Source organism: Sander lucioperca, chromosome 5, assembly GCF_008315115.2.
Source record: "Sander lucioperca isolate FBNREF2018 chromosome 5, SLUC_FBN_1.2, whole genome shotgun sequence".
NCBI lineage: Eukaryota > Metazoa > Chordata > Actinopteri > Perciformes > Percidae > Sander > Sander lucioperca.
The window spans coordinates 23181352-23193528 of NC_050177.1; positions in this window are offsets into that span (position 1 = coordinate 23181352).

Here is a 12177-nt window from a genome sequence, read left to right on the forward strand (position 1 = left end):
CAGCAATGAGGTCACCAAGATCAGGACCCACTGTCTCTGCATCTGAATGACGTGAAAACGCTTGAAAATGTCAGCTATCTATCGCCCTTCTCGCTGCGGTGCACTATATGCCAAGGGTAGCGCTTAGGGTAGGGTAGAGTTTTCTGCACCACTCTCCCTATAGGAAAACAGGGCAATTTTATCTCGGATCACGTGAAGGCGGCTTAAGGGCCCTTCAGACCAAAGGCAGCAACGGCACCGCTGCGCTCTGAAACCTATTCTTCTAATGGCTTGCGCCACGCCATGACAGCGTTTTGCTGCGTCAAGCAAACCACGGGTGCAGCAGCACCTCGCCACCGGCAAGCTCCCGCCACCGCAGCGTGCTGTAGATGTGTGCTAAGTTTTGATTTTCGGTGGCCATTTTAACAGGTAAGAGCAGCCACACAGCACATGTGTCATGCTAGAATAAGCAAGTTTTTTTTTTTAAGCTGAGTTTTTCTTACGTCATTTTGTAATGTTATAAGCACCAGAAACTAAATTCCAGTTACCTCTATTGGTGTGAAGGCATACATCTCAGAGATGGATAACTCAAAACCTGGACAAAGACAACAAACCATCTGCACTGATAGATACCACTAGAGGAAAGTGAGAGAATAAGTTGTTTTTCGTAATTGTGGCTCTTGATAAGTCTGATTATTTCCCTTTTATTTCAATGGTATGTTCTTTTTATGGCTTGAAGTATATGTCAACACTGTCAATCAACAGAGACATTGAAGGCTGGAATGCAGAGGAACATTACTCAGGGCATATGCAACCACCAGAGGAAGATTTCTACCTGGAAGCCAAATAATAAATATTTGAACTGGCTTCGTCGTTTCCCCATTGAAATTGTGCAGATCCATACAAGTTTTAAAGTCTAACAATATACCACACAGCTGTTATAGAACACCATATCCAGACATGCTCTTCACTCAAGATCAGCTCAGGCATAACAGAAAAAATGACAAAGATAGAAAGATAATGGGCGAAAGGCAAAGCATCACACTTCAGATTTAATGGACCCTAATGACTCAATTTAGACACTTCATTTTGCCTCGTTGAATGAATAAAACAAACTATTTTGGTAAGAGCTTTGAGGAAAGAAGACAAAGCCTAATTATGGCCAATAACGGAGCAGTAACTTCATGACAGTGGAAGTACTTTTAAGAGGGAAATTGCGCTAAAGCAGATGCAAGAGTTTATTACAATTTCTGGATAACTATTATTGTGTAACAGTGGTCATCTTTGTACAGTATAGGCTTCAACTGTTAGCAAGATAAGCAAGTATTTACAGTATAATGGATGGATGTTTTAAGTGTGTAATTCAATAGGAGGATAAAAGCTGTGATATTGGCGCACTCACGTTACTTTCAGCTGTTCATTCTGGTCTGACGTGCATTTGTATTTATCATCTCAGAAACAAAGCGTTGCGCTCAATCTCGGGTTTCAGAGTGGGAATAAGCCAGTATCACTCTCCGTCTAATGTGGCATTGGAAGACAAGGAAAGAAAAGAGAACAAAGACTGGAGTCAGGTTTTGCGTACAGAAGAGTCATACATCTGTGAGATAACAGGGATGTCAAGGTATTTCTGATGTCTCAAATTACCGTCATGTCATTTAGTTAAAATTGAATGCGTATTGAAGCATGCACACAAAGAAAACCTCTTTGCGAACTAATACAGCACCTCATGCTGAGCAGCACTGTCATGCCTTACATGCTTCTCTATTCATACGCCTGTGATGAATATGCCTCGTTTCTCTTTCTTCTTCTCCTCAAGAGTGTTGGAGAGATCTCTTTCTAATAATTTAATTGTTTGTGATTATTCATCCATGAAATGTTTTGTTTTTAATCAGAAGGCACACTTAACACTCTTTTTCTGGTAACCCCCATGTGGCGGATCCATGATCAGTAGATATGCTGCTCTGTCTTCAAGAAAAAATATAATTTGAACTCTGGATTAATAACGCTGTACATTACAGGCTGTAATCTAAAGCTTTAACAACAATTGTTAACATAAGCGGGCACCAAGAGCTTAACTATGAACTAAACTGCAGCAGTGAGTCTTGCTACACTCTGCAGGAAGCCAGGAATAGTATCCACATGCTTTTAGGCTAAATCACACTACTTTATGACTTTAGAGCCCCAAAGCTCCCAAGCATACGTGTCATCATACAGGAAACAGTTTGGTAATTATGGGTCAATATACAGTAGTACTGATGCAATAATGGGTTAACTTTACCCAGTACTCATGGGTAGAAAATCATTGGTTCACCAACTAATAACTTAAAATGTTAGACCTTAAATTTGTCATAGTTTTAAGGTAAAACTTGAGCTTGTTGTGTTGGGTCAACAACAGTTATCTTTGATTTGATTGGTGAGTCAATAGTTTTCTACCCATGAGTGTGGGTAAAGTTAGTCTAGTATTGAGTTGGTGCTATATTGATTTTTAGTGTGTAGGCAGGAGGAGATGAGAGCCATTGTCAGTTTCAGCTTCAGCTGTGGCTATTTCCTGAAAGCAGTATACACCAGTGCAGATTCTTCACATATCGAATTCAGAAAAGTCTCAGTAGAAAAGACTGTTCATATTTTGTGCCAGCACAAGACTGTGAGAGATGCTGATTGCCACTGGAGAGAAGTTCTGCTTATCCGCATATTCAATCTCAAACTAAATCTGCAAAGAAACCGCAAGCTTACAAATATTATACACACAGTGCATTCTATGAAAGGTGGCTACTCTGGGACCTGCGGGTGGTTGGATGATTGAAGAGCTCCCTGCTTTCGCCTCCTTTTGTCAGTAATGAGCCGAGGGACTCATCGAGCCGGCAGCTCACTCAGGGTGTGCTGGTGGGCAGGCACCCTTTGATGGCTGCTGATGAGTGGGGAGCAGCCCGAGCCACTGGGGTGAGAGTTGGCAGGATGCAGGGTCCGTCCAGATGGGGTCTCATCTGGCCCATCCCCCCCTCTACAGACCAGCAGCCCTCACACAATGGGACAGACCAGCAACAGACTCTCCATCTCAAATCACACCCAAATGAAGATGAGAGGTGTCTGGTACATCAAAAGTACTTCTGATTGCCAGGCATCTCAGAGACATCTATCATTGACATTTAGAGTTTATCTGATGGCCAGAGATGGAAAGGTTAGATTTTAGATGTTTGAACTGCACAGGGGTGCAGCAGACATGGGGGGGAAATAAGAATATAAATTGGTGAATATCAATAGACATATAAAAGGAGCAAACATTGTTTGAATTCATTATGAAAATGTTATATTATTATTGAGGACAGCGAGATGATAATGGAATATTTCCTTTTCTCCTATACACTGAATATGTCAGCTTCCTTATCTTAAATCCCCAAGCTGAGGGAGGAGCATAGATGTTGGAAAAAGTAGATGGAATTCCACAACTATAGCCAGCAGCAAGCCGTTTTCCTCATCTGGAAAAGAAAATCTTCAAACCTCATTTAGAAATCCCTCCTCAGACTGGGCTCCTATTTTGCACATGATAACATCACCAAACAATGGCTGCTGCTAACTGTTTATCAAATTGAGTTTTTTCTCTCACAATGACGGGAAAGCATCCTCTTCCCGTGGACACTATAATTTCAGAATACACTGTTGGACGTAAAGCAATTATTGATATGGAAATGCTTTGACCAGACAGTAATTGAAATCACATTTCACAGCTGCCACTTTTCCTTGCATCGTTTACAGTTATATACATATAAATGAATCCTGGCTACAACAGTCACAACGCTCACTGAATCTATATCTTGTAATTAGTGATTGTGATTTCTCACTCAGTGCCTGACCCTAATCAAAATGTACCTTCAGCTACAGTGCGTCATTCGTCGCTTGGAGATTACATTTCAGATTGCAATATGCCCTAAATATACATTTTGTTTAATTGATATGACGACCAGCACAGTCTCCCAAGTGACCAATGATAACACACAAATGGTAAAACGCTTAACGCAAAAAGGACATTTTTAATAGAAGACCACCACAAAACAAACCGCCATGACATGTCCTTCCCCAGAAACTGTGTTTACAAATCAGCACTGCTCATATCCACTGGGAGCTGCTGGCAGCAATGATTTCCGATGCATAGCAGATCCCTCCACCATCCCTCCTTTGAAAGCCCACACTAATTCCCCTTCCCTGTGCACACTGAGCTAAGCAGAGTTCCCAATGGACCAGGTCCGTGCAGAGCCGGGTTACAGCTGAGCTGACTGGCCAAGCATGGGAGTCAATCGATGCAAATCATTGAGAAATCTCCACGAAGAACAATAGGGGAAATGCAATCATAACAGCAGTATGTGCTTGACTATTTTTCCAACCGGTTCAACAAGTTCATAACTCATCAACAAACCGCAGCAAACCTCCATTTTAACCACTGAGATCACAGCATCAAAGGTCGTGAAATCACCCAAGTCCCTTAAAATAGTGAAATATGATGTGCCGTGATGGTTAAAAGTACCAAAATAGTCAACATGCCACTCTTGGATAACAGAAGCTCATTATATTATTCACACAAGTAATGACACAAGTCCACAGTGTTGCAGAACTGAGCTCACACAATTAACCTGCTGCCAGAGAATGAAAGTAATCAACCCCAGCGAATCAAAATGTATAATTAAAATGCAAATCCTCAGGGCTCTCTATGAGTCTAAATGGATTGTTTCAAATTACAGTACCTGTCATAAAAAAGTGGCATCAATATTGCATCTACTGCTAAAAGTTCTGAGATAGGCAAGAGCATGAGTAAGACTGGGGGAGAATTGTGGATTTCTGGAAGCAATGTTTGCGTAGTATATCCATGTATTATATAGCTGAATTTGCTATATTTAGTCAGTCATTTACTCTCTCTGATTGAGACATCTACCACTGGATGTTCGAGTATTAGCATTGAATAAAATCAAATAACTTGTCACTTACTTAGTAGCTGAGAAAAACTGCAGGAAAATGCGTAATCGTGGATAGATTATGAGACAATGGACCCCAGGGCATAGACATGTAAAAGGCCCCCTATCCCTTCTGCATAAGAGCAAGACCTACAAATTGAAAGAGACACTTGTTTTGTGTCTCTCAAGTCTTTTTGCGTTTGGTTGTAGTCGTTTTGTGTCTGTGTTTTTTTGTTTCTCTACAGTATGTTGTCGTTTAGCATCTTTGTGGTCATTTTACGGCTCTGTCATCAATTTGTCTCTCTTTGTCATACTTTTTGCATCTCTACGTGGTTGTTTTGTGTCCCTTTGTAGTCTGCATTTGTCGTTTTGAGTCTATCTGGTCATTTTGCATCACTTGGTGGTCATTATGTTTCATTTTAGTATCACGTCATTTTTTATGTATCTATGTATAATAGTCATTTTGCATCTCTTTGTAGTTTTTTTTGTGTCTCTTGTAGTAGTTTATATCGTTTTGTGTCTCTTTGTAGTCATTTTGAAATTGCAGTCATATTGTGTCCTTTTGTGGTTGTTTTGTGTCTCAATGTGGTTATTTTTTGCATCACTTTGTGGTAGTTTGGAATCTCTACATTGTCGTTTTGCATCTCTTTTTGCATCTCTTTGTCGTTTGGAGTCTCTTTGTAGACATTTCATGTCTCATTGTAGTCGTTTTGGTCTTGCAGTCATTTTGTGTCCCTTTGTTGTTGTTTTGTATCTCTATGTCGTCATTTGCATCCCTTCCTGGTTGTTGAGCATGTCTTTGCAGTCTTTCTGCCTCTCTTTGTGGTCATTTGGCGTCTCTATGTGATCGTTTTGTGTCTCTTTGTAGTCGTTTATTTGACTTTGCAACAAGAAATGTGAACGGTCACTTCAAACAGAGGCTCTGGCCCCCCCGATAGGCCCGTTCAGGAATCCATCCATGTATGTACTGCATGAGACTTAAACTACAACATATACAAATTCACCCACAATCTGGTGATTTTTAGAAGCACATAAAGCTCCAAAAAACAAATATACTTTTCGCCAGCTACTACATTGATCATTCCACGCTTTGTGTCCCCTCACATAATGAAAACTAAACAGCACATTAAGTCAGCGGCGGACTTCTCAGCCATCTGCTGGTGCTGAGAGTGAATCTGTAGTTTAAACAGAGCAGTGTGGCAGAGCCCATGTGTCTGTTGTTTCACTGTCTGATGGTGACGATGGGGGAGGGCTGCCTCTTGTCTCATCACTGTCACTGCAGAATTGAAATGAAGCGTGTCTCTGCTTTTGGGAGGGGGGGTGGCAGAAAGATCGGGGCATTGCTCATTTTACAGATTACCAAGAGGAAGCGCTGGGAGGTATTATAAAGAGTGATGAGCAGAAGTAGGAGGATCACTACGATGTAAAGTACTTCATCTTGTGCCTCACTGAGCAGTGAAGAGATGGGGGCCAAACAGGTGGTAGAACTCTCCATCAGAGACTTCACACAGTCTGAGCATCTTGACTCAAGGCACTCAATTCAAACTGTGTGGGCAAGCGGGTATCCGCTGATTAGTTCCACTAGTTCTGAACATGAGCTCTTGGATAAATATTATTGATATTGCTCAAATGAATTATTTATTTCTTTGGACAACAGATGTCTTTCTTTTTCATGAGTTATGTTAAGCAAAATCACAAATAGACACCTTGAGGCAGTGCTGACAGTTGTATAATTATAATACATACATTAATTTGTATGATCCAGTCATACTTTCAGGGTTTGTTTTATCCCCATAATAGTGAAATAATATCTAGATGACTTGAAGCTAGCCTGATTATTCATGATGATGTGTTAACTATGTCAATAATGTATTAGGAAACTTGACCGCAATGACATATCTGCAGAGATCTCAAGAGACAGCCACTGTCAACTCTAACAATCATTTGGTTTAAGAGTCAGCATGAGGTTATCCTCGAGTTTTGATTGCTATACAAATGTGTTGTACCTTTAACCTCACAAGGATGCAGAGTGTCTGTAACCTACATAATAAATTCTGGTCTGTAGTCGGAGCCCATTGGGGACAGTTTGGTGAACCCATGGTTGCATTTTCAACAGAATAATATTTGACTGTACTGGGTTTTCATCACCTGGCAATTTTACCTCACAGGCAAAGGAGCATTATGTTAAAAACCTGAAAATTAACACACAATTTCTGTTAGAAAAAAATTGAACATTGTTGGTTATTTCACATGAAAGACAACTTCTGTCAGTGTTGTTTTTTTGTCTCACTGGTTTGAAGTTTGCAGGGCTCAATTGGACAAACGTGATTATACATAGAGTATTTCTGTGCACCGATCAAGGTTAAGCAGTATTTGAATCAAAATCTGACAGTTTGATTGTGTGTGTTTATGCAGCCAGACCATTTTATCAAAACTAACCGAACACATAGTTTTTAAGTGTTTCGAGAGTGTAAAACCTTTACTTAAACCTATAATGCAGATTCCCTAGTTAAAGATTTTCTAAAATTTTGATTCCCGGTCCAAGTTAAATGTTTAAGATTAAATTAATTTTGATTAATTGTTGGTGCTACGATAATTATTTAATAAAACCCAAATGCATGGGAATTGTTAGGTTCCTGACTTTGGTGACTCCACAAGGCCGCAACGTACGCCATCCACACCCCCATGCATCTATCTCACGGACACCGTGATAAATGGACTGAAAGCAACAAAGACTGCACCATTTTCTATTTATTTTTGTATTTTTCTACAATCTTATACAATCAGAATGATTTAAAAGATCAACAATGTTTCACTTCTTAAGGGCAAATACCTTTTTCATTCCCACTTTGGAAGAATAGGGGAGTTTATGTTTTACACATTCTGGTTTTAGTTTTGGATTGTCTTACATGGTACGTGTGTGTGTTACGGGATAGGGGGCCTGAAGAAAAGAAAAGAAAGGGCTAAAACTGTGATGTGTAATGTTGTTAATCTTGTGCCTTTCTCAATAAAAAAATTATCAAAAAATAAATTAAAAAAGAATAATTTAAAAGATGCAATAATCACAAAGACAACGTACACATTTAATGAGATAAAGTGAAAAACTCAGAAACTGTGGGCATTAGGATCGAGTTTAACCAAGTCATTTATGGACACTCAGTCTCAGTCAGAAAGACTCATCTCCTGATGTCTTCTTCGTGAGGCACATACAATAATCTCCTGCCCTCTTTAATTACTAACCCATCAGGTACAGCACCAGGCTAAAGCATTTCTCATGCCAATCATTATTCCTACATAAATCCACTGGCATTTTAAAGTGCCAGAAGTAATTGCCAAGACAGCTCTTAAAATGAGATGAATAAATATAGCTACTATACGAGGAGGACTGTGAAAGTGGAACGTCTGACAATGTGTGGAACTAACCAGTGGCAACACTTATTCTTTCTACTAAGAACTGAGTCGCACTAACAATTCAACATCCTCAAGCAAATTGGAATGACTGAAAGAATGACTTATCTATGTCTGAGCAAGGCTCTCATACCTCAGGGAAGTGATTCTGCATTAAATTGCTAGTTGTGATTGAAAATAATGCAGCAAGTGCAGGACACATCACTCTAAACAGATGGGTTTTTCTTCAACAAAGCCTACAAGCCACTGCCAAGCAACAAAGAGAGACATTGTATACCACTTGTCTTGCAATGTGTTGTATCTGGAAGTGCACATTTTGTCATAAGGGGAGGGAGACATGTGTACAGAAACACTCAGGCATGGGTGCTCAAATACGTCTCCTCCAGGCTCTCTGGTATGGATTAAAAGTGGGGATTTTATCTTCCTGATGTCTAGACAGGTGGCAAGCAAAGCCCAGAGTCACACAGCCAGCCACCTCTCGGCCCCCGCCTGCTTTCTGTACTTCTACAGCCTAAGGCACACTGGAGGACAATGGGCACTTAAGAGCCTGACAGTAACCTGCAGCACCATGTGAATGAAAACACACACACACACACACACACACACACACACACACACACACACACACGTTATGGTCAAATCACACCCCATTGTGTCCTCAAGGGTCACATATACAAAACTATAAGCTCCTGCACACATACATATTCTCCGTCTGTCTCCATCTTACTGTTTCTTTGTTTTGTTTCTGGACATTGTTTGTCAAGCATTTACTGCTGCTCATGTATTATACTGATCTGTATATGTATGTTTCATCATCTCCCCTCCTCCTCAAACACGCCTTCCTTTATCTGCCCACACCCCCCTGTGGGAGCAAAAACACGTCACAGTTCTGCGCTGCTTATGAAACTGTTGCCGTTTCTCAGCTCCGACAATGGAATTAGTTGCCTGAACACAGTGATTGAGTCTCCATGCTGTTACCTATTTCTGGTTCAAAATAGGCTTTAAACTGCGATAATGACGGTCCTGTGGGACAGTTGGAGTTTGACCCTCTGTGGGGTAATGTATGCAGATGATCAGTAAGCCAGACCAATGTCTCACTGATAGACTGGCCTCCAGCTGAAGCATTTTCATGGCACTGCTGACATGAAAGTGCTTGCTGCCGGGCTGGCAGTGCAGATTATGTTATTACACTGTGTTGATCATTAGTAAGGGAGAAGGAGGGGTAAGAGGAATTAGCTAAATGCCGTAAAATGGATTGAGCATGCTGCTGTGCTGTGACATATGTGCAAGTTTTTAATGAGTTATGTAGATTATAATAAAGGTAACCTAGTTTTATTGTAATTCATATTTTATCCTTTGAGTCCTGTTACCCTTTATAGACGGACCATGTTTGCTTTACAACCCCTCGTCACAGCTCACAGTTGTGAGTGTTTCACGCACAGATTGTTTCATTTTTAGAGTTTTTTCAGAGTCTTGAAGAGGTGAACTGAATAAACTACACAGCATTGTTAAGTATGTTTATGTTCCAGGGCTGGATTTGTAATAATTTCCATTGATACAATGTCAGAGTGATTGTGAATGTTAGTTTTTCACTCTCTTTTCTCCATAGCAGAGCACTCTTCAAATAAGATAAGGACAGTCTATTTGGACTAAAATTAAATCATAGCTCCCCGTCTGTGCTTTCATTAAAAATCCACATTCTTGCAGTGACTGGCTTTAAACTACTATTCCACCAGCCTCGTCAAACTGTCCGTGACCAGAGGTTACATTAAATGGAGTGAAGCCTGCGAGCCACTCCAGGCAGACAACTTTAGTTGCGCTGCTACACTCACACGTGACACACTTTAGTCTCTGCGGTGCATCCACCTGTAGGCTCTGCTCCCCATGTGGGAGAGTTTATTATCGGCACAGCCTTGATGCCAAATATAAACTCTGTGCATACTCTGTCACGGAATATTGAATCTTTTCCCCATGAGTTAGAAATGAAGCACCTAATTTAACAGTCCTCAATACGATTGTCTTAACTTTTTGTTATAACAATGAAGCAGATGTAGTAAAACCTGTGTCTGTGTAGCTGAATGGCTCACTTTACATAATCACATCTGCATGAAAAGGTATGTCAAGCAAATGTGAGGAGCCAACCGAGGAGGAGAGACATCTGTATTTGCTGCACCATTACAGTAACCTGCAGGGTGACTTTTTAATACCAGCACTCTTCAGCAGTGGATCAGTGGAGATCAAAGGGAAATCTATTAGAATGGGAGTCTAAGAGCCAAAAGTGTCCCTGATCAGGACCAGGATCAGAATTATCTTCACTTGACAAGTGTATTTGCGCTGGGAAAACCCCCCTTATCGGAGGTGGTCACCTTTATTCCTGAAGAATGTTAATTTGCAGTTATTGCAGAGAGAGAAAGACAGCAGTTCAGTTCTATAAAACAAATGCTTTACGAATGAAGAAATGATCAAATAAGGATGTTTGGGTTGTACGAAGGACCACAATGTGACTGCGTTGAGGTGAAGGGTGTGACTGCAGGGATGAATCTAACCACAGAGATGGCATCTGAGGGAAAAGCTCTGAGACACCAATGGGTGTTTGTTTCAATGTTTTGGTCACAAGAATGACTTTTGATACAGGGGTTTACTGAGGCAGGCAGGGCTGCTGCCAGTCACTGAAGCACTGTTCAGGAGACACCTGACGGCTAGCTGCCATGCGCACACCAAGTTTGATATTTTGAGCTATTAGGCCCCCAATTTATACTTGGCCATATTTGCAGGTATGTTGTTGATTTTCATGTTGATGATCAGCAAACCAGTACTGGTGTTGTCGTGTTGACATCCCACTTGAATAGATGCAGATTAAGTACTTTATTAATGCTAATTTCTTGTCCTGTCCCTCATCCTTCACTTCCCATAATGCAACTTGACGGCACATTTCCTAAGACCATTCCTGCCTGATATAATACCCACATCTTTCAAGTTCCATAGCCTCATTTTTAACAAAGACTTTCTGACATACAATTGAAGTCTTGAACCGAGCATGCTATAACCCTGATGACATCACCAAGGTTATTTTCTCAGATGTGACAAAATCCTCCAGAGATACGGAAGACATTATACAACTGTTTTCACAGGCTGCCATACATCTCTTGACTACACCAGCAAATGGAGTGTCATGTGTAAAGTAGATGCAGGGCCCCTTAACGGGAATGTCGGTCAAAATGTTGCCACTTCAGAAGAGATTAAATTAATACATTCTCAAATTATATGAACTTTCTCCATCCAGGGCATACTATCAGGTATAAAGTTTCAATAGGAAATGGCGGAAATATGGCGCAAATATGTATATATATATATATATATATATATATATATATATATATATATATATATGTGACCTATTAATGCATAACCTGTTTCTATGCTAATTGAAGTGGCGACTGGTATTAAAGATGGATCCTGTGTTGACAGAAAAAATGATTTTGCAAAGGAGGAGCATCATTCTGAAAGTTTGCATTAGACATCCAATTGAAAACAGGTGCTTAAATATCATTAAATCAAACACACTGTTATCTAGGAGCATGCTGATCTGATAGACTCATCAGTGTGAGCTGAGGAGGCCCCCGACGTTGGTATCTGTCATCTGCAATCTAAATTTAAAGACAGAATGAAGGGACAGATATAGGCTAACACTCTACAGACTGTTCACTGGATCTATTCCATTTCGCAAGTTAGAAAGGCATAATTATGTCTCTGTCCCTGAAGTTTATAGTCTGTCTCAGCACAGAGAGAATAACTGCAGAGTAGCAATGGTTTAACAAAGAACAAATTGATAGAAGTGTAAATAAAA